The sequence below is a fragment of the Orcinus orca genome, chromosome 14 (assembly GCF_937001465.1).
Source record: "Orcinus orca chromosome 14, mOrcOrc1.1, whole genome shotgun sequence".
Taxonomy (NCBI): Eukaryota; Metazoa; Chordata; class Mammalia; order Artiodactyla; family Delphinidae; genus Orcinus; species Orcinus orca.
This window is the reverse complement of record NC_064572.1, coordinates 87465014-87487584: the sequence shown is the minus strand read 5'-3', so window position 1 is coordinate 87487584 and position 22571 is coordinate 87465014. Positions and strand designations below refer to the sequence as shown.

General features: G+C 49.4%; 1 protein-coding gene across 10 annotated transcripts in view; it reads right to left on the bottom strand.

The window, feature by feature from the left end:
* The window catches only part of MGMT (O-6-methylguanine-DNA methyltransferase), a 344622-nt gene that overhangs the window by 260177 nt on the left and 61874 nt on the right, over positions 1-22571 (bottom strand). The gene's annotated exons all lie outside the window — the stretch shown is intronic.

Below are 22571 nucleotides of genomic sequence, written 5' to 3'. Positions count from 1 at the left end.
ACTACTGAACTCATAATTCCACTTTTGTTCAGTTTCTTATTAGTGGAGTTAAAATTAATACTTAGGGGAATGATGGCCAGGGTGATGCACAGTAAATCTCCGAGCACGTCAGCCTTCCACGCGGACGGTCCGAGGAACAGCCGCTGCATCTGTCTACTTCTGCAGCAGGAGGATCCTGCTAAGATTCTGTGTCCTTTCAAAAGACAAATTAAGGGCAGTCTGCAGACCTCTTTTGAGAACAAAGGTGTATACTTTGAGAAAGACTTTAAAAGTTTGTCTTTTTTTTTTTAAAGGACCTAATAAAATGGCTAATTTCAATCATAAATTTGAAAGAATTTACTCTTATTCAGTTTTCTGAAACATTCCTGATGACTAAGATGATATATGGCACAACATACTCTATAACCCACATTCATCTCTTAGAAGTGACAATTTAATAACCCATCGAGGCAACACGATAGCCAAAGCCACTTCCCTTACGGTGGGATCACATGAAAAAAAATTACCCTCTAACACCTCAAGAACTACCCCCACCCCCGCCGAAAATAGTTAAAAAAAAAAAAAAAAAAAAAGAAAAGAAAAAAAGAAAAAGATTGGGAAATGGAGCTGGAACAGGGGTTTCTTCTAATGATCACTGGGAATAGCAAATTACTTAAGGACTCAATTTTTTCACCATGCCAGCCATTTCCATACTCAGACATCCCTAATTTCTATAAACCCCTTAAGGGCCCAAACTAGTTTTAGCGTCAAAGATCTTATGGGATCCCAGGGCGAAGTAAGAAGGCGAGAGTACATTCAATTATTAATTCTTATTAAATATCTGAGAAAAGTCACTCTGACTAAATATTGGAAATACAGTACATACAGGTAAATGTGTAGTCTAAGTCTACTCAATATGGCATACTACTTTAATTACCCTTGTTATCATGAGGTCACTCACCTAAAAGGGTTAGAGATTTAGGTAAACAAACAAGGTAATACTAATTCCTGTGAGTAAAAAGAGATGCCTGCGTGTGGACCCAGTGCCTTGTTCCAATGCAGAAACTGTGCCCTGGTAAACGCAAGTATCCTAGCACTAGGATATCACCCCAGTGCTGTATGAAAAAACCCTAGAAGACCAAACACTGCTTCATCGAATCCCAAATGCCAAACATGATAACTGCTAACGTCACCATTATGGGAACGGAATGAGAGCAGGCTACCCTCAGAGCAGAACTGACACACCAGCAACAAGCATGAGTGTGCATAAGAAGGGTAACCGAGATCGAAATGGAAAATAAAAGGAAGTTGACGGAGAAAGAGAAACGGCAAAAATGATCTGACACACTTTATGAAAGACTCCAAATCAACTATACTGTCACAAAAGAACAAAAACGAAGACTCCAAAACTGGAGGTAAAGCGGAGGCACCGTGAGTGCCTCTCCTCGGGTACGGGGCAGGGCGGCAATCACAAAAAAGCCACAGGAGATTTTCACAGGCAAGTTCACAATAATACAACAGAGCTGCAACACAATTTCCAATCTCAGAAAGGAGAGCCAAAGAGAGAACGCCTCAGCTTCCATTTAAAGAGGGAAAACGGGAAATTAGCGAACGTAGACGAAAAGGGCACTTGCCCCACCAGGCCGTGGGGCTGAGGACGTCAGGAAGTCAGAGAAAGCCAACAGGACTGCATTCTGCAATGTGCCCACCAAGCTCAGGGCTTACTGTACTATCACATTTACCCCAAACGGGCAGTATTTCAATAAGGCTTCTTAGGAAAGACCACCTTCAGTTTCATCACAGCCTGTTAGCCAGGGTGTCACACATTTCTATCCGGCCATTTACCAGCAACGGGTGGTGAGCTTTCCATTTCCCAGACTCCCAAGCGCGTGTCCCGAGGACACGGCTGCTTGCTGCGCGCGGCCTGATCCTGGGCGGGCGCGTGAAGGCCCAGGCGGCCTTCCCGCTCACGCAGAGGAAGCGGGGAGCCTCTTTCTGGAGTCTGTGCAGAGGGAAGGCAAGAGCAACTTCCAGAATGAGGGGAAACATACCTGTAAGCCACATCTTTTATTTCATAGTGAATGACTATGACGACACCTATCTATCTCCAAATGCAATTCTGTATTTGTAGACTAATATTCTGAAATATCATATGCATATGTACAGTTTAGTTCAGTTCCTCTAAAAAGAAGTTGAGAACAACAAACCCAGGCATCCCTCACTTTCCAAATCTAGTAATTCACTCCTGAAAACGTGTTGTAGACAGAATCTACAAGGGCTTCTATCTCACTGTTAACTGGGGGAAATGACGAGCTCCTATTCTATCTAAAAAACTGTAACCAACTTCACCAGTTATCACTAACTTTGTCAATACCTATATAAAAATTCAAAGGCTTCCCCATAAGGCATATCATTTAAACACCAGCTACCTAATGATTTAACATTTAGTGAACTCATTACTGAGTTCACTTGTGTGCAGTTCTCAAGGTCACAGGGCAGTCTCAGAGGCAAATTACAATTTATTTCTACCGTGGAAGAAACGTACGTGACAACAAACAAATAGCAAAATATGTTAAAAATCCCAAAGATACGAACAAAATTCGACCCAAGCTGGTAGTGACCCCAGGCACTCATACAGAGATTCAAGATGGGCTAAACCCTTAGGAAAAGGTGGAAAGATGTCAACAAAGAAGCCTCAGAAGTTTAAACAAGGAGGTGGGGAGACAAGGCACTACTGGGAGAGCAGTGAAGACACGAAGGCTGCATTCTGCGTCTGATGGCACGTCTGAAACCGTTTCCACTGGCTCGCTCGTCAGAGCAGATGTTCGGATTCAGTAATGAAGCTGGGGTAAGATATTGTGTAAACTGCTACTGCATCTGGATAATGAAAAATAATCTTGCTCTCTAGGGAGCATGGATTAACAGGGACAGGTAAGAGAGCAGCAAAACAGGGACAACAGGACACCAAGCCCAGGGAAAAACGGTTTATAAAAAGGGAGTGCAAGCATTCCCGTATTTTGCAGAAGCGTGAGAACATAAAAGGTCATTAGGCTTCTTTCAGGGAAGGGCTAGTTCACAGACTCTCCAAGTCCAGTCCATGGGACCTGAGGGAGAGCCACAGGACAAACGGTACTCGCCAGAGCCAGCTTTTTATCACTGCTGAGTTTGATCTGTTTAAGAAACGACACCTTCACCAACAGCGAACGGTGACTTACACCACGGGCTTCGGGTGATCACGATGTGTCAACGTGGGTTCACTGACTGAAACAAATGTGCCACCGGGGCGGGGCATGCTGACGGGGGGCGGCGAGGCTGTGCATGTGTGGAGAAGGAGGCATGTGGGGAATGTCTGCACCTTCCTCGCCATTTTGCTACTCTTAGAAAACCGTCTTCATTTGTTAAAAAAGGACGCCTTCTTGAACTTCGCTTTTCTACTATATATGAGGCCATGTGAATCATTTTCCCGTAATTCCTTGTGTCCTGAGGCCCCATCTTACCTACCACGACTCTGCCAACAAAGGTGATACTCAGGAACATACCTGACCAGGGACGACTGCTTACCTTCATCGGCCGCACATCCCCACAGCAACGAGAAAGGAAGCTAGCTACACGAAGGTACGGCAGTCCTTGAGAAGCACTGCACTAGGTGCCAGGGCTGCCGTAACAAAGAACCACAGATCGGGTGCTACGTTCCGGAGACCAGAAGTCGGAGATCAAGGCGTTGCGGGGCTGGCTCCTCCTGCGGCCTACGTCCTTGGCTTACGGATGGTCACCTTCTCACCATGTCCTCACATGGTCTTTTCTCTGTGTCTGTGTCCGAATCTCCCCCTTCTTATAAGGACACCAGTTATATCGGACCAGAGCCCACCCTAGGCACCTCTTTAAAGGCCCTATGTCCTAGAGAACAGACTGGCAGTTGCCAAGGGGAAGGGGGGGCTGTGGGAGGGATGGAGGGGCTGGCGTTAGCAGATGTGAGCTATTGGATACAGGATGGATAAACAGCAAGGCCCTACTGCACAGCACAGAGGGCTGTATTCGACATCCTGTGGTACACCATCATGGAAAAGAATATGAAAAAGAATGCATGTATGTATATATACGTGTATAACTGAATCACGTTGCTGTACAGCAAAAATGAACACAACGTAAATCAACTATACTTCAGTAAAATATATATATAAAAAATAAATAAAGGCCCTATGTCCAAATGCAGTCACATTCTGAGGTACTAGGGGGTTAGGACTTCAATATACCAATTTGGGGGGGGGGGACACAGTTCAGTCCAGCCCTTAGCAAGCACTCTCACCAAGACCAACAGGGCTGACGCTAAAATAACTGAGTAAAACGCTGCGTGGTCTCAGCTCGCAAGATAACACAGCAGCGGACGAGCACAGAAAGCGACAAAATCCTGCCAACCCCTCACAGTCCAAGGCAAGACAGTCACAAAAATGCGGACTCTTTTTAAGAGAATGCTTAAGAGAACAAAAGGCTACTTGGAAACCACTGTTTTAACAGCTGATTATTGCTTCTGAAGACGATGGTCAAGCAGAAGGGCCCATCTGGGACTCTCTGGAGGCAGCCCCATTTCGAGGAGGTCCAGCTAACCGCGTGGGCTTCCCTGACCCCAGGCACGGTCTCCACCTGCTCTAGAGGATCTCAGAGGGGGACAACCCCGAGTAAACAGCATGCCAGATCCTGGCAACCGGCTGAGACAAAGCCCTGAACACGATGCCCTTTTCACCTCCGACCTCTATAAGCACATCGTTCTTTATGAAGAGTGCTGACATTCCAGTCCCCAGCCCTTCCTCTGCTCCATCTTTAACAAAGATGCTTGCAGCGCCTCCTGTACCAGGTACTAAGGGTCGCAGAGTCAGGAAGCAAGACAGACGTGGTCCTGCCCTCCAGGACCTCAGAGGCTAGAAGACACAGCCGCTGAAGGAGATAATTATAACAAAGTGGGACCGGGGCCAGCACGGGGTAAATTCAAAGTGCTGGAAGAGCCTGGAGGAAGGTTCCAGAACCAAGCCTGGAGCACAGAGAGGGCTGGGAAATGTGTCAGAGTTGGGAGAGAGGAGGGGCAGGAAGAAGCTTCCAGGTGAAGGAGGCCGCGGTGCGAGTACCCCAGGGCTACTTCAGGTGACAGTAACAGTGGTAGTAGGACGGCTGCCATCATCGCCACCAATAACAGCGGCTAACATTCCGGAGCCTACTCTGGGGTGTGCACCATTCCAAGAACTTTCTAGAGATTAGCGGATTTAATCCTCCAAAAATCCTATGTAACAGATACTACCGTGACCCCACTTGACATGTGGGCAAATGAGGCACAGAGCAGTGAAGTGATTTGTCCCACGGCATCTATAAAGAGGTGGAGCTGGGCCTCAAAACACAGGAGTCCAGCTCCAGAGGCTGTGGGTCTCACCCACCCCTTGGCACCATCTGACACCTGGGCTGCGCAGCCACACACCAGGAAGTGCAGGTCAGCACACCCGAGTCTAGAGTTCAGGTGTCAAAGAGCAAGGACTGAGGGGTCAGAGGAGTCAGCGCTAGTGTTTTCTCACCCTGAAGTACTAAACCACATTCTTGAAGGCGCGCGGGGTTGGGGGGGGTCACGTGAACACATTTAATTTCAGAAATGACTGTGCGGAAAAGAAAGGGTGTTACAGGGGCATAAGCTACAGGGAAAGAAAGCAGAAGACTTAAGGAAACGTTCCCCCAGGTTCACAAAGGTGCTCATCAAGGATGTGTACAGCAAGCCAGTGACAGCAAACGAACACCCTGGGTGTTCACCAGGACAGGAAGATTTGTAATCCTGGCACAACCATTCAACACAGGCCTTTAAAAAGGTTCTAAGACAGACCTTTAAAAAAAACAATCATACTTTAAAAAAGTTTTTAATAACATAATAAAAATGCTTATGAGGTAAGATTTAATTTAGAATGTAGAATACAGAACTGATTTTAAACACACAGCGATGAGAAAGCTAGAAGGACTTATACCAAAACGTGAATAACGTACTTCTGGGTATCAGAACTATGAGTGACTCCTACTTCCTTTGCATTTTTCTTTATTTGCTAAAAGGAGCCTAAGTTTCACAGATGACAACATTACAAGCACACCATCTGCAGGTTGCTGGTGGCTGTGCCACATGTGGTGTGGACGTGCATCAGGTCACAGGTGTTCCGAGGGAAGTCGGCCACCGGCGGGCCCATCAAGGACCCAGCTCTTCCCATCATCCTTCCTTGTAGCAAACTGCCTTTCGGCTCCAGCTTCACCCTCTCATGGTTACAAAACAGCTGCCCCAGCTCCCAGAATCACACATCTTCATACAATCATGTCCAAAGACTGAGGAGCAGTCATACTTCTGTTATGAGGGAGGAAAGGTCTTTTTCCTCTGGAGCGAGCCAGAGGGCAGCAGTCATTCCCCACGGCCCTCAGCAGCAAGGTCAGGTGAGCCAGCACCTGGCACTCAGTCTTTCTAAGGGGAGGCAGGAATGGAGGTGGCCTTTGGGACAGGCCACCAATGAGATCCTCTGCCTTCTCCCCATGAAAGCTTCCCTCCTGCCCTGATTCCAGAGCTTCTCAATCAGTCTTTAGTGCCTTCTGCATATTGTTCTCTTTGCCTACTCGCCGACACTTCTGGCTCCCCTAACGGACAGAGTTCCTTGAGGACAGGCTCATGTCTTTGCATCCATCTCGCACCAGGCTACTACCGGCTTGACACAGAAAAGCTCAATGAGTGCTTGGTGAACAGAGTTCTAATTTCACTCCTTTGTTGAACGGACCTGACAAAAATGTACCGTGTGCCCTGTGGGCCCACAGGTTCACCCAGTGTGTGGATGTAAGACAAGACAACCACTGCTCTCAAGTGCTAGGCACTGCAACACCCGGCGCCTGACGAGTGTCACCCAGCTCCAACGCACCGGGCAACCAGGAAGACAGCCTGTTCCTTTCATCTACTTCATTAGGCAGCGTTTCCTCCCTCCACAGCAAACAGAAATACTGTGTAAATCTGACTTTGTGAGAAGGATTAATTTATCTCAATTCACTTGAACATAATGTGTTATTACTAATATTAGTAATCTTAGCTCTAGACATTGTACCAGCCTCCCAAAGAAAGAGTCCTTGACCCAAAATATCAGAGGATATTAAACAGAGAAATGATCTACTGATGCAAATCATTAAATCTATTTGCATTTGCTTACTGAACCCTATCGCGGAAATTAAAGTACGTGCAGCGAGGAGAGAGCTGGCTGTGCGTGGTTAAGAGGAGACATCTTGGTGGATCCAAGCTCTATGTCATTAATTTTCCCACTTTCCCTCATTAACAAGTAAAATGTTTTTACTGCTTGAAAAGTTTTAATAAATAGAAAAAAGCAGAGCAGCTGACACAGTTTTTGATGTAACATACAAGGGCTTTTAATATTTTTCCATATATTAATGAAAAAGCTGGGAGAAAATACTAAAAGGTTGTATGTGAGGGGAGAAATGAAGAATAACCTTCTGGGAAGGACTTCTGGGTGTACGTTGCTTCCACGCCTTTTGACTGTGGCATCTGCACTGCAGTCCCTCAGGGGACGTCGACAGAAAGCCCCCCACCTTCAGCCGGCAGCCCCACCGCGCCAGGACCAGCCTGAGGCAGCCTTTACACGGTGGGTACAAGGCTTCCTCAGAGTGAGCAGGAGACACACTCCCAACACAGAATTCTCCATGGAAATGAAGCCAGTTACCTGGTGCAGGTAGAGAGACACTCCCTGGCACGCTCTGCACAGGTGAATCCTCACACGCTCACCTGAGTGAGCGTGTAACTTGGCTCAAGGCGCACCAAACACTTCCTTGGAATCTACACGTAGGTGTCAGCAGGCTTCAGTGAGGACGAGCCCACACTTTCCCTTCTCCTCACACACCTCACCCTCTCTTGGGTAGGGACGCCCCTGCCCCCTTCCCTCACAGAAATAACGGTGCTCTACCTCCTCTCGGGCCCTCCTGTCGGAGCTTCCCATGCAGTAACAGGATGAGCAAGCTCCCCGGGCCAACGAGGCACCACGGAGCTCAATGCACTAGGTGTGCACGGGTCCAGCCCGGGGCAACTCCTAGGGGACCGTGCGATGCCACCAGTGATGCAGGCAGACGGCTGGGCCTGGTCCAGGCTCCTGGGGGTGCGGGCCTGTGTGGCACGTCGCACCTCGCCCTCCCTGGAGCAGAGGGCTGCCCGGGGCATGCTCTCCTCATGGCGACGGCAGAAGCTCACTCGGGCCGCAGAAGTCACACAGCCAAGGGCGTCTCCCGCAGCGGGGAGTCCAGTCCTCCCAGGAAATCTGGGGAGCGCGGAGCCCCCGCCAGGACACTCGCCAAGCTGACCTCCTGTTGCCACTGCTCTCGTAACTAAATAAACGGAACCATTACGAGGGTCGTTAAATCAGCTATCTTTTTTGACCTAACAACGGGATAAAAGTTGTTCTTTGGTTCTCCTTATCCCAGCTTCACGACATAAAACTAATAATCGTTCCCATGGGCAGCACAAGCCCGGTGGGAGGCACATGCAGCCACCCGGGCCTCTGTGATTCAGACCACAGTCCCTCCTTGGACTGACTGCAAGTCACTTTCAGAAGGCCAGGGGCAAGCTCTCCTGGGAGAAGCATGGGCCGGGCTTCCAGGCAGGCAGCGAAAGATCAGGCCACATTCTAATGCTCAGAGCTGTCTCTAAAGCGTGTTAAATGTACCCGCTGAAGATCTTCTGGTGCTTGTTGGATGTTTTGGTTTTGATCACTGCACACCCAACAGTAGTCCATCCACTAAAGACAGAGAGAGGGGAAAGAGTTAAGTGTTACAGGTGAAAGCACCTCCGTGTGCAACAAAGGCCCTCGAAACGACGTGAAAATCACAAATTCAAGAGCAGCCATATCCGCCTCGAACGGCCAGGCCGGGGGCTCCCAGCGGGAGCGGCGGCAGCACACGGGCCTCCTGCCCCACCGGCCGCGGCGCCCCCTGCAGGCCGCTGCCCGGCCCTCCTCAGCCCACCGCCCCAGGCCCTGTCTGCGGTCTTCTTCCCGACCTTCCCTGCTAACCTTCCCCCACTTCCTCTGTGGAAAAGTCCGACGGCATCAGAGACAAGTTGACCAGGTGCAGAAAGCTCTGGGATTAACCCAGCATCCTTTCAGTCTCACGATGGCGCCCTTCTTCAGCCTCTCTCTGCCTTACAATCTCTGTGCCCCGGGGTCCTGTTTTTCATTAGCAATACCTCCCCAGAAATAAATACACAACTTTGCATTTCTTCAAAGTTCTTCCCCACCTATCAGCAAAATCTGGCCACACCGGCTCTGCAGCACCCGTGCTCCCAATGGGGCGCTGACTGCACCACCTGCCCCACAGCCCGGAAGAAGAAGGTGCCTGGAGGCCCATCCGCCATCCAAGGCAAGGCAGCTTTACTGCGTCGGCAGGGGACTGGATCTCCAGACAGGCTTCTCTCGGCTTGGGGGAACCCGGCAACTCTGGGTATCAAAGGTGTGTCGGCAGAGAGACAGAGGCAGAATGGTGGGGACCAGGGCTGGGCTCAGAGCCGGCTGAGGTGTTGGTGTTTCACGAGTACGGAGCCGCAGTCTGGCAAGAACGCAGTTCTGGAGCTGGATGCGGTGATGGCCGTACAGCAACGTACATGTGCTGAATGCCATGGAGCCGTACACCTAAGACGGTCACAGTGATGCATTTTATCTTGTGTATGTTGTACTACAGAAGGAGGACGTAGTTGGGTCAAAACAGTACTGATTATGTAGGCACAAAGGGGAATTTCCTCCCCTTCCCTACCTACACCTTGTGACTCCACTGCCCTGAGAGGGTAACCATCCACTGGAACGATCAGCGGGCCCAGCCCTGCTTAAAATCGGGACAAAATGATGACAATCTCTAATTTATACCTCTGCTCCTCCGTATCAGGTAAATAAACTGAAGAGTAGATTTTTTAAAAATTGTACCTCTTTTAGTTCTGTCAATTCAAATGATCCCCGTCACACCCTGGGCAGAAATAACAGCAGGCGCCCTTTAAAACAGGCCTCTCCTGTGGGCTGCGATTCTTCTTGAGGCAGCACCCAGACCACACTTGGACAAAGAAGTGTATCATCTCTAGACCGCTTAACCAGCAAAACTGTTCAAGTTTGCAAACACAGATAACTTTCCATGCAAGCAAACTAATGTCATATGCTAAAGTAACTTTAAGGGTTCTGTAATAACAGATGCAGACGGGGACCGACCTTAAGAAAATTTTACGGCTTACCGTTTAAATTCAGGAACTCCGTACATCTTGAACATGCTTTTGGCCCTCGGATACTAAGGCTAAAAACGCAATCATAAAGCTGTTTGTCAGTGTCTTCTGCAGAAGACAATCTACAGCTGACGCGATTATGTCTGTGGCATATGGAACTTTAGGCAGTAAGAATCTGGAGAGCTCTCGAAAACTCAGATGCAAAAACCAAGATATCACAAGATTAATCACCCCTTTAGTAAGGGGCCCCGGAGCCGGCATGATGAAGGGAAGGGGAGAAGGGCCGCGGAAGTGAAGAAGTTAACGAGACGGGTAAACAAGCCACGCGCAGAAGCCCTGTCCTCGCACTAACAGCGCATCTACGGGACAGGAGGCGGCGGCACAGGCAGGACGCGCGGAGATCAGAAAGAACCCTCCCTCCTTTCCTTCAACGCGCTTGTCAAGTTAATAAATGAATTCTAACAAAGGAATCGACTAGCTGCGGTCTCCTACTTTTCGAAATGAAACATTACGGGAAGGACGCGATGAGGTGGGTAGTGGCGAGCAGGCCATGCCCTTGGGCCGCCTGTGCTCCCGCGTCTGCCCCTCTGCTCGGCAGGGAAGAAGGGGCCACATCCGCCACAGACAGCTCCGCACCTCCTCCCCTGCCCGGGTCTCCCCCGCGCCCCATCTCCCCCTCCCAGAGGACTCACGGCTCCAGCAACAAGGGCCCCAGCACGACCCTCGTCCTTCCCCACCGGGTGTGCTTCCTACTCTGGGACAACCCTCCAAACCCCACCAGCACCCGCGGGCAGGCTGACTCTCAGACGCTAACCAACTGAGCCAAGCAAGCGCGGCCGCTCAGCCAGCAAGCACGTGGGGAACAAGAGATGGCCCGTGGCCGGGGGAGAGCCCGCCCCACGAGGCCCGCTAGGAGAGCAGAGGGAGCCTTGGCCGCGGTGGCCCCGGCAGCACACTCAGTCCCTGGACTCTGGTTCCTCTATCTGGAAAGTGACAGGGCTGGCCTGGATGCTGCCCAAGGTCCCTTACAGTTCTGATGGCCCAGGGACCCAGGAAATCCCAAGAGTAATGTGCCGAGGAGCATTCAGAACGCGTTAACAACTGTTAACCGGAATCCCTGACCTTTGCCTGAACGATTCTTGGTTACTATTTGAAGTAAACACCGGCATTTCTTCAATTCCTTGAGAAGAAGTTCATGCGTGTCTGCAAACCGATGGAAGCCAACGTCCAGACAGAAAGACCCACAGAGCCTGGTGGAGAAGGATGGGGTCTGAGCGCAGGCGGGGACAGAGAAGCAGATGTGCCCAGCCCAGCTCCAGCTTTCCCCCTGGACAGGCACAGCAGGAGGTCCTGGAGAACACTGCCACGGCCCGTCTGCAGGCCTCAGGCCTACCGCCCAGCAATGCCACACACAGCACCACGCGGTCCAAACTCGGCCTCCGCCTTTTCTTAACTGAAGCACAGCTGATGTACAATATTATGTACAAGTGTACAGTATAGCGAGTCGCAATTTTTAAAGGTTATACACTCCATTTATAGTTACTATAAAGTACTGGCTTTACTCCTCACGTTGTACAACACACCCTTGTAGGTTACTTTATACATAATAGTTTGTACCTCTTCATCTCCTAGCCTTACAGCACCCTTCACTCTCCCTCTCCCCGCTGGTAACCACTAGTTTGTTCTCTACATCTGTGCCTCTGCTTCTTTTCTGTTATAGTCAGTAGTTTGTTGTCTTTTTTAGACTCCACATATAAGTGATATCATACAGTATTTATCTTTCTCTGTCAGACGTATTTCACTGAGTATAATGCCCACCAAGTCCACCCACGGTGCTACAAATGGCAAAATTTCATTCTTTTTCATGGCTGAGTAGTATTGCGTTGTGTATGTGTGTGTGCGTGTGTGTGTGTGTGTGCGCGTGCACACACACACACATCACATCTTCTTTATTCATTCATCTGTTGCTGGAAACCTAGGTTGCTTCCATATCTCGGTAACTGTAAATAATGCTGCTGTGAACACTGGGGTGCGTGTATCTTTTCAAATTAGTGTTTCTGTTTTTTTAGGCGTACACCCAGGAGTGGAAGTGCTGGGTCATATGGCAGCTCTAGTTTTAGTTTTCTGAGAAACCTCCACACTGTCTTCCACAGTGGCTCCGCCAGTTTGCGTTCCCACCGACAGTGGAGGCGGGTCCCCCCTGCTCTGCGCCCTCGCCAACATTTGTTGTCTGTGTTCTTTTCGAGGACAGCCATTCTAACTGGCGTGAGGCGCTATCTCGCTGTGGTTTTGATTTGCATTTCCCTGGTGATTAGCGATGTCCAGCATCTTTTCATGTGCCTGTTGGCCATCTGCATGTCCTCTTTGGAAAAATGTCTACTCAGTTCTTCTGTCCTTTTTTTTAAGGAAACCATCGACAAGACAAAGAGACAATCTACTGAATGGGAGAAAATATTTGCAAATGATATGAGTGATCAGAGATTAATATCCAACATACATAAACAGCTCATACGACTCAACATCAAAAAACAACAAACAAGCCAGTTAAAAAACAGACGTGGGCTCCTGACAGCCACTGCACTTGTGTCTGACATGTTGGCCGGGTCCCATCTCCACCCCCAGCCACTTGCTGAGAACCAATGGGGGGCTGACGCCTCCCTCCTCTGCCCAGCCCCCCGGCCAGCCCCTGGCCCTCCATTCGACCCCACAGACGCCCAGGAGCTGCCTGCGAGGCCAGACTGCGCACAGGACCAGCAGAAAGCAGGGGGCTTTCGGCATCACTCGCGGTGACAAAGGTGTTAGTCTCAAAATATTATTTTCAATAGATGTTTTGTTTACCTAGAAAAGGTCAGAAACTTTGGAGGAAATAAGTGGCCCAGCTCTTTTTAATGAAAGCAGTGCTCAGTTATACAATAACTCTTCCTAACAAACAGCCTTAAACGGGATAAAATAAAGATCAGAAAGCTAAGTATTTTTCCGGATGAATTTTAGGAAGGAAAACCCACTCTTTTGGGGAGGCTACTTCTGGGGTATCTTTAATAACCGAGAACGACAATTTCATTTCCCCTAGGTTTAGAAGTATGTATTTTTAGCGGAAGCAACGTTAGAGAGGCAGGACAGAAATGTCTAGAATGTATATATTTATGCAAGTGTGTGTGCACACATGCGTAACACTCACATATAAACACTACACACAAGGACATCTATTTGAGAAAGGAACCGAAAAAAGAATCGTCACACCCCAAGGCTTACATTTTCCTACTGCAATGGGTTAAGTCTTAAAAATGTTTCTCCTTATAACTGCATCCTTCTAGTATGCAGTAGATTCTGTTTATATTCCATTTTTAGCTTGCCTCAATACCCTGGCAGAAAACTGTGGTTGGAATGTGCAGAATCTGCACGTGGCCATTCCTCGCCTAGTACCCCGCCCCCACGTGAGCTGCAGAGGGACGGCTCCCGGCAACACAGCTTCTTCAGAACGAGAAGAAATGTCACCCTCCCGAGCTGGGTGCTCAGCCCAGGAATCCTCCAGCCCCACCTGACCAGCACGGGCTCTGTGTGAGGTCATCTACAGAAGGAGCAGAATGTCTGCTTCACCAGCTGAAGGTTTCCACGGCTGCTCGTTCAGAAGCGATGGACGCCCCGCACTGTCACGTGGGGAAGTGAAGCGTAAGAGCGTTCTCTACATGCTTCACCTGTGCCGGTCAGTGAGCACGGCGGGGGGGGGGGGGGGTGGGGGTGGGGGCGGGGGGGGGTGGGGCCGACCTCCGGAAGAAGGCACGTGAGAAGCAGCTTTAAGAGTCCTAACGTGATTCCATCAGAGACAGTCACAGCAAGAAAACTATAATCCCCCCAACGTACAATACACGTGAGCGTGTACGGCAATACAGCAATTCTGCCGGTAGACGCCAAAAATCAAAATAAATGCTGGTCCAGGAGGACCCGAGTTCTTCCACAGAACCACGCGGAATCTGCAGGTGTATCAGTACTTAACATATTGAGTGTGTAAGCCCTCTTGTTTAAAAAAGATTCGTGCACATACGCGGTGTGTGTAGATCAGATGGGGAGGGTGTCACAGAAATGCTTATAAATATACCGGCGCTCTTACGGAAACACTAAACGAGACCAGAGGAGACCTGGTAACAGAAGTGGGTAAAAGCCTGAAAGCAACCCACACGGACGAGGTAAAACCAAGACACAAACTGGGCCGAGAGAAAGCCGAGCACTTCTCTGAACTCCCTGGCGTTGTAGCTGCGAGTCCGGCTCAATCCAGGGGGCACCGAAGAAAACTACAGAATTCACAAACGAGATGAACCGCGAGTCATTCTCTGGCTCCTGTCCCCCCGCAGTCCCGGCGAAAAGCTCCACGGGCTCACAGGGAACGAGAGACCCTGGGTGTGAACTCGACCTCCTTTTGGGTCTGGGTCCCTGCTGGGCCGCCCTGCATGGCACATCCACGCTACGCACGACCCGTCTCGACTGTGGATGGCGCCATCTCCACTGCAGACGTATGTGGAACCACCACCGCCGCCCGGGACTCCAGAGGCAAGGCTGAAATTAACTGGGTGGGAACTGCCGGTTCAACGAAGGCCAGGGCACCCAGGAACGCCCACCTCAGAGCCCGAAGGAAACCTGAAGTCAGTATGGGACCCCAGAGGGAGCAGACGCGCACAGCAATTGCAGCACGACACCCGGCGGGTCCTGTCCTCGGCCTCCCCGACTCAACCCTCCCCCTGCTCTCTTCCGTGTCCTGGCCCGTCTTCAGTTTTCTCTGGTGCTGCTTCGTGCCCAGCTCCCTCGTGCAACTGTTCCTCCAGATACTCTTCTCCTCGTGGCGTGCCTGCACCCTACGCCCTGACAGCTAATCGCCCGAGCCAGGGCCCGCGGCCTCCCAGCACGCCTCCTCCTGCCGTGGGTCCCCACGTCCCCTTCCGATACAGGCTCCACCGGTTCTGCGGCCAGACCACGTCCCGCCGGTTCTCAGGCCTGAGCCCCTCCTCCCCCGACCCTTTTAACCCCACGCCTGCTCACACACGCCCCCCCGTGGAGGGCCGTGACGCCACACTTGACTGCCCACCCCAGGCCCGTCCTGTGCTGGGCGGGAGCTCCGTGGGGGTGGAGCTGTCAGATGCATTACTGTACCGTCCCCAATGCATGTCCCCCAGGCACAGGGCCCGTCACACGGCAGGCACTCACGTGTTCTGAGTGAACAAACAAGTGACTCTGGCTTAATCCTAAATTTATTCAATGTTTTTATCACAAAAAGACCCACTTCTGTCACTTGATACAGCAACTGGAAATAAAAATTCTGGATGAATCTGACACAAGACAATGGTTCAGTTCAATTCAAAAATTAAACTCATTTAACCTTTAACTCAATTTAAATTCTAAACTGATCAGCATTCAAGAACTATCCTGGACATTAATACCAAGGAGCTGATCTAATTACTGATACAATTTAAAGAAAATAAATTTAACAAACCAAATACATTTGGAGAGTTTACAGCTTAAATGACATTAACATTTTAAAAACAAAAGTTGAAAAGTATTCACCAGTCACAGATAGTTTAAATACCAGAAAATATTAGAGATACACGAACAATAAAAACTCTGGAAATCAAAATCCAGGGGCAAAATGTGAGAAACGTCTGTAGATGGTCTCAGGTACCACAGCTTCGTTTCCACAAAAGGAGAGGGGGACGGCCGTGAGGTGCACCCCGGCTCAGAGGAAGGAGTCGAGGAAGTGGCTCTGAGTCCCAGCCACCACGCTCCTCCTCGTGCGGCATCAGCTCTGTCCCCTGGGAAAGGGGCCCGGCATCACCCGCCTAGCTTTAAACACCAGCACGTACGCGTGAGCACCCTGTACGTCTGCGTGAGGCAGGCAAACACACACGAGGACACGTCACGGTGTCCCTTCCGTTCCTACAACAGTAGGTGTCGAGCCGGAATTTTCACGTTAGACGTGAAGTGGTGAACATCCTACTTTACAGACACCCTCATCCAGGCACCCAGTGCCAAAGTCACCCCAGCTCTCGTTACTAAACCCAACCAAGAACCGTCCCAGGGCTCTCCTCAACTGCTCAGAAGGCCGAGAAGAGGGACCAGGGAAGGGAAGGTCAGCTCTGGTAGGGGCCGTCAGCGGTGAAAACCAAAGGAAGGAGAGGCGACAGCCCCCTCTCCCCTCGAGTCTTTCTCTCGAGACCCTGGTACCAGCCTCCTCCGCCCACCCCCAAGTCCTCTGCTGACCAAGCGGCGTCAGCGCAGGGCTGGGGAGCTGCCCCAGGGCCGCACGCCGCGGCCGGCACTCAGCTCCTCACACAAGGCCCGGCCCTTCCAAGGGGAGCCCCACTTACCCGGTATCTGTCTGATTCCTGGCAACCCAGCCTCTTCCGGAAAAAGACTCCTAGAGAAAATGGAAATGACCTCCAAGATGTTGCAACACTGTCGTTAAGTTCCTCTGTTTCTCTCGGAGTTGATTTAACCTCATTCCTCTCACAAGCTGAACGAGCCTTTAGCTAACTTTCCCGACCGCGGTTAATTAGATGAATGGGGACCAGGGCGAGGACCGCAAGAGGCTGGCAACAGGAGGCCAGCAAGTGGGTGGGTGACACCATGGGAGGTACAAGACCACAGAGCTGGACGAGCAGGTCGGCAGCAGGGGGGGCCCTGCCCACGTCTAGGCCCGGCTGTCGCACGGCAGTGGCACCTCCAAAGGGCCGCGGAGGGGGGACACTGACTTGGCCAATTCCACCAGAAATGGCCCCTGCAAGACCACAGGTCCTGGGCGGGCCTCCACCCGAGAGCACACGGTCCAGGAAGGCCCTGCGGGCCTCAGGGTGAGGCTGACATGCGCTGGGCCCTTCCCTTGGAGAAGGTCTGGATAGAGCCCAGAGCTTGTCATCAGCACACCATTTCCCAAGGCGAGGGTAAACTCGGATGCTGGTTACATCCCAGTAACTGGGGGAGCCCTGCACCCAGTGAGGGCGCTGCGGGGACCCGTCCTCCAGGGGCCACACAGCATACGGCCCACGTCTCCTTCTCGTGGAAAAAGGGAAAGGCTTTCTGTGGCAGTGCCAAGGTGACAGGAGAGCCCTTTCTCCGGGAAAGCTGCAGTGCCATCCTTTCAAAAGCAGGCGTGAACAGAGGCGAAGAGCCCAACACCTCCGAAAGGAAGGTGACCGCTCTGAGCAGAGGGTTTCAGGATACTTCACGTGCCTCGGAGGAAAACACCCACCTTCCTCCGCTTGGGATTGGCCAATTTACCTCCTTCACTCTCAAAGTGCTCTTACACTCCAGAGGCTGGAGGACTTGCAACCGGGGCCCGCCCCGTCCTGGGAACAGGGGAACTCCCCCCGAGACGCCCCAACTGGAGAGCAGCATCCTGGCTTCCCCCTCATCTCTCCAGCCATCAGCCTGAACGACGACACCACCGCCTCTCTCGTCACGGACACTGAGAGCGAAGTACGCGCACGGTCTGTGTTACTGACCACGTAAGTCAGGAGAGGAACTCGCCACAAGCTACTGATATCGCACCGCCTGAGCCAGAAACCGGGAGGGAGGGAGGCCCCTCAACACCCCCAGGCCTCGGGCTCACCAGGGCACCCAAGCACTTGCTCTAAAACACAGACGACTTCTATGAAGCCACAGAGCTTGGCAAGTTTTCCTCACAGAAACATGCTTATTTGACTCGAGACCTCCTTAAGGAACATTCTGTAAAATAAAACAATTACATTTTTAAGCACACACAACACAAATCATTATTTCGAGCCACCGAAGAAAAGCAACGAGACAACTAAACTAGCTGCAGGTAAAATTCCTGCGGCGCAGTTCTGGGCGTCCCTTTCCTGGGAGCGCCTCTGCAGGTGTTTATCCATAAGAACACTTTCTTTTCTTCCTTGAAAGACCAATTATAATAAAGCAAGTGCTGTGTCTATGTTCAAATTTCCCAATCTGTCGGGAAGAATGAAATTACGAGTTTCCCAGGAAGGCTTTCATGACCTGCGGATCTCAGGAACTATCTTGAGCTGGGAAGGGGCAGACCGACGGGCACCGAGGTCCCCGAGGGGCCAGCAGGCGGAAGGCCCAGCCCGTGCAGGGTCAGTGGCCCCAGACAGGCCCCTGACAGCCTCACGTTCTCCTGGTGGTCCACTTACTTGCTTTAAATATCTAAAGATGAACAGGAAAGCAGCAAATGCATGCGGAAACCATCAGTCACTATCCGTTCAAACCGACAGACCCTACTGGACGTCAAGAGTCCAACTTTCCTTCAGGAAGGCCTCAAAGGCACCTTCCTTCCTTCAGTGGAGTGACGACTTTGGCACATTCCGGGGCCGAAAATCGGCAGTGCACCTGACGAGGCAGGCGACCCCCTCCCAGGTAGAGCGCAGAGGCCCTGCCGTGACACTCTCCCAAGGTCCCCGAGGGTCTGGCCCACGCCCATCCCCCCTCGGCTGGCCGGCCAGGCGGGTCGGCAGAGGAGGGTGAGGCCTAAGCCGCGTGCCTCTCCCAGCCCTCAACACCAGAGCTGGCAGGCGAAAGATGCCAGGAGGCAGAAATGATGACACTCTGCCCGAACCCCCACGACACCATACACTCCTGTCAAGTACAGCACAGCCTGTGTCGTTTTTAAGTCTTTCAAGATACAGCAAGTTTTACAATGGCTTACTTTGGCTGGACTACAACGTTTTCAGTTGCATTCCGCATTCTTCTAAAAAGTTTTATATGGAAAAAATTTAAAAATGAAAAACAAAGGTAAATCTTTGACAGACGTGAAGCACATGCAACTAATCCTCTCTAGCTTCCCAGATCCGAATGTCCTACTGCTGTTTTTCGTAATAGTAAGTATAACCCAGGGTTGTACAGTCCATCTTCAAGTAATCAAATACTACAATCAACTTTATGGAAAACTAAACAAGCCCGAAAATAACATTAGGAAAACCAATATATTCTCCTGCCCTTCTCCTTAGATTTTAGACTCTGTGGGGCATGATGATGAGGTCAAAGCTTCACGGCCACATGAAGATGGAGTGGGGAGAGGGCGGTCAAGCTCTTGCAAAAGACAGTCGTGAAGGGAAGCTTGATATCGGCAGGAAGTTATAAAACTGAGACTATTATACCACTTTCCAAACTGATGTTCTCCACTCTTATTTTTAGGAAAGCTGAGTAATGTAACTTACACACAAAAGAAATCAAGGATCACTGTACGAAGCCATACGCACAGGAACCCTACTTCGTATAGAAGTGTGAAAGGAATTTCACTACAGACAGACATCAGGGGTCATCTTCTAATTTATCTACTGAAGAAACCAGCACGGCTTCGGAGGAAACGAAGGTGCCAGGACTCACAAGAAGGAGGGTGAGAACAGGGGCCCAGAGCCTTTAGGATGCTCTGCTCAAAACCCCCTCGCGGCTACCGTCCACCACAGCAGCAGAGCTAGAGGGGACAGCCCTGGAGGGCGCAAATGGCTCCACCTGCAAAAAGCCAAAGCAAGGGAGGGCCCCCTCCAGGTGGGTGAGGGCAGTGCCTACTTCTATCAGACAAGGGAGTTCTAATCAGAAGCCTTCCTACCAGTTCCGGGTGGCGTCAAACTGGAAGAAAAAAATTCCCCCACGTGACTCTTTCAGAAAGTAGAGGAGGAAACACTTCCAAACTCACTTCATGTAATCAGAAAAACCCAAATGCCCAAACCTCACAAAGACATCGCCAAAGAAAGAATTATAGACGAACACCCTTCATGAACTTAAACACATCAACGCTCAATGAAATAGCAAATTTCAACCCGTAATATGTAAGGGGAAAAAAAAGGCTATACCATGAATTAAATGATGTAGTATAGCGGCATTTCAAGATTGGTTTAAAATCCAAAAATTAGCTTACTTCACATTTAAAGAATAAAAGAGAAAAGCAGGATCATGTTGATACATGCAGAAAAACCATTTAACAAAATACAACAGATTGAGGAAGCATTATCAGTGTGAGAAAGGACGCCTATTAAAGCCAACAAGGCCAACAGTCACCCTGATACACTTGAAGCTTCCCCCTACGACTGGAACACGGGAAGGAGGTCCACTGTCATGACTTTTATTCAACGTCATATTGGAGGTTCTAGCCAGTGCAACAGAAGAAAAAAAATAAAAGGCAAAAAGATCATAAACAAAGAAGCAAAGTGTGTTTACTCAATGACATCATGATTTTCTACAGAAAAAATCCTAAGGAAACTGCAAAAGAATTCCTGGAACTAAGAAGTGAATTTAGTAAGACGGCAGAATAAAATCAACATACAAAAACCAAGTGTTATGTACCAGCAGCAGTAGTTTAAAAGTTAAAAAGAAAAAAAAATTAAGCTGATTCACAATACCATCAAAAACAAAGTATTTAGAAATCAACTTTACAAATGACACACCAAGATCTTTAAAGTGGAAACTACAAAACACTACTGAGAAAAATTAAATAGAAACTAAACAAATGCTGAGCTAAACCACAGTCATGAACTGGAAAATTCAATTTAAGATGTCAACCCTCCCAAAATGGACACACAGATTCAAGGAACTCCAATCAAAATCCCCACAGGCATTTTTGGAGAAACTGACACCTCGATTCTAAAAGTAATATGGAAAACTGAGACCTAGAAACCAAGACAATCTTCCAAAAAAACAACAACAACAAAAAACGGGTGGTGGGGGGTGGAGAGCTGGAAGACTCACATTAATTCAAGACTTATCACCAAGCTACATCATCAAGTCAGTGTAGCACTGGCACAGAACAGATGAAAAGATCAGCTGAACACAACAGTGTCCAGACATACGTAACCCACACACATATGGCCATGTGACTGATTTTTTGGCAAGAACACTGAGGCGATGCCATGGAGAAAGGAATTGTTTCCCCCCCACAACAAATGATACTGAAACAACTAAATATCTGTGGAGAAAACTGAGTACCTCACAACAAGGTAATTCAAGGTGATGGAACACAGATCTAAACATAAAAAGCTAAAATTATAATGTTTTTCAAAGGATTTATAAGAGAATCTATTTGTGAAATTAGAGTAGGCAAATATTTCTTAAACACACAAAATAGGCCGAACAGAAAGGAAAAAAAAAAGTTGGTCTTCCTCAAAATTAAAAACTTCTATTCATTAAAAGACATTATTAGAAAAATAAAAACACAAGTCCCCAAGTGTGAGAAAACGATCAACACATATATCTGATCACCAAATTATAACCAGAACTACCAACTGACAACAAAAACCAAGAAAACACCAACTAAAAATGGGCAAGAGACTTGCCTCACAATGAAAGCTTACTGAAAACGGTGTTCAAAGTAAGTCATCAGGAAAGGGCAGGTCACCACCACAGTGAGAGAGATAATACCTCATACCCACCAGAGCAGCTGTAACTTTAAAAACTACCACCACCAAGTGCGGTGAGAAGGCAGAACAACAGAAACTCCCATACGTTCCTGGTGGAAATGTAAAATGGTAAACTTTGGGGAACGTGTTGGCAATTTCTTACGAGGTTAAACATCCATTTGACATGCAATCCAGCCATGCAATTCCACACCTAGGAATTCACTCAAGAGAAAAGAAAACGTACGTCCATAAAGAGACCTGAACAAGAATATTCACAGCAGTTTTGTTCATAGTACCGCAAACCTGGACAACTCAAATGTCCATCAACAGGAGAATGAATAGACAAACTGTGGTATATTCCTAAAACAAACTACTACTCGATAAAAAAGAATGAACTACTTACTGACACACGGAGCAACACGGGTGAACCTTGAAAACACCGCTGAACTAAATACGAAAAGAAGTACGTGTTGTATGGCTCCACCTAGAACAAGCTCAAGAACAAGCAAAACTAACCCAACATGACAGAGATCAGAACAGTGGATGCCAACGGGGAGGGGGTGACTGAAAGGGAGCACAAGGGAACTTTCTAGAGTGTTTTATATCTTGGTTTGGGCTGGTGGTCGTGTGGTCGTACACATCTGTGAAAACTCACTGAACTTTACAGTTAAAATCTACGAATTTTATTATGCGGTTTTCACCTCGGTTTTTTTAAATGAAAGAAACTGTTAACTCTTGAGTATTCACACAGATAATTTTTATGCCGTTCTCTACCTCTGAAATATCCCTCCCCAAATTAACCATATACAACAGACTGCTGGTTGCCCTCCGCCCCCGCCAAATCCGCTCCGCACAGAACCGCCGACTTCAGCTCGCACACGCCAAGCTCCGTGCTTCCCGCGCGGCGTGCCCAGCAAGGTGAGAGAAGACACGGATGCTGCTTCTGGAAAGAGAGGGCACCCCCTCCTTTCTCTCTCCTCTCTCTG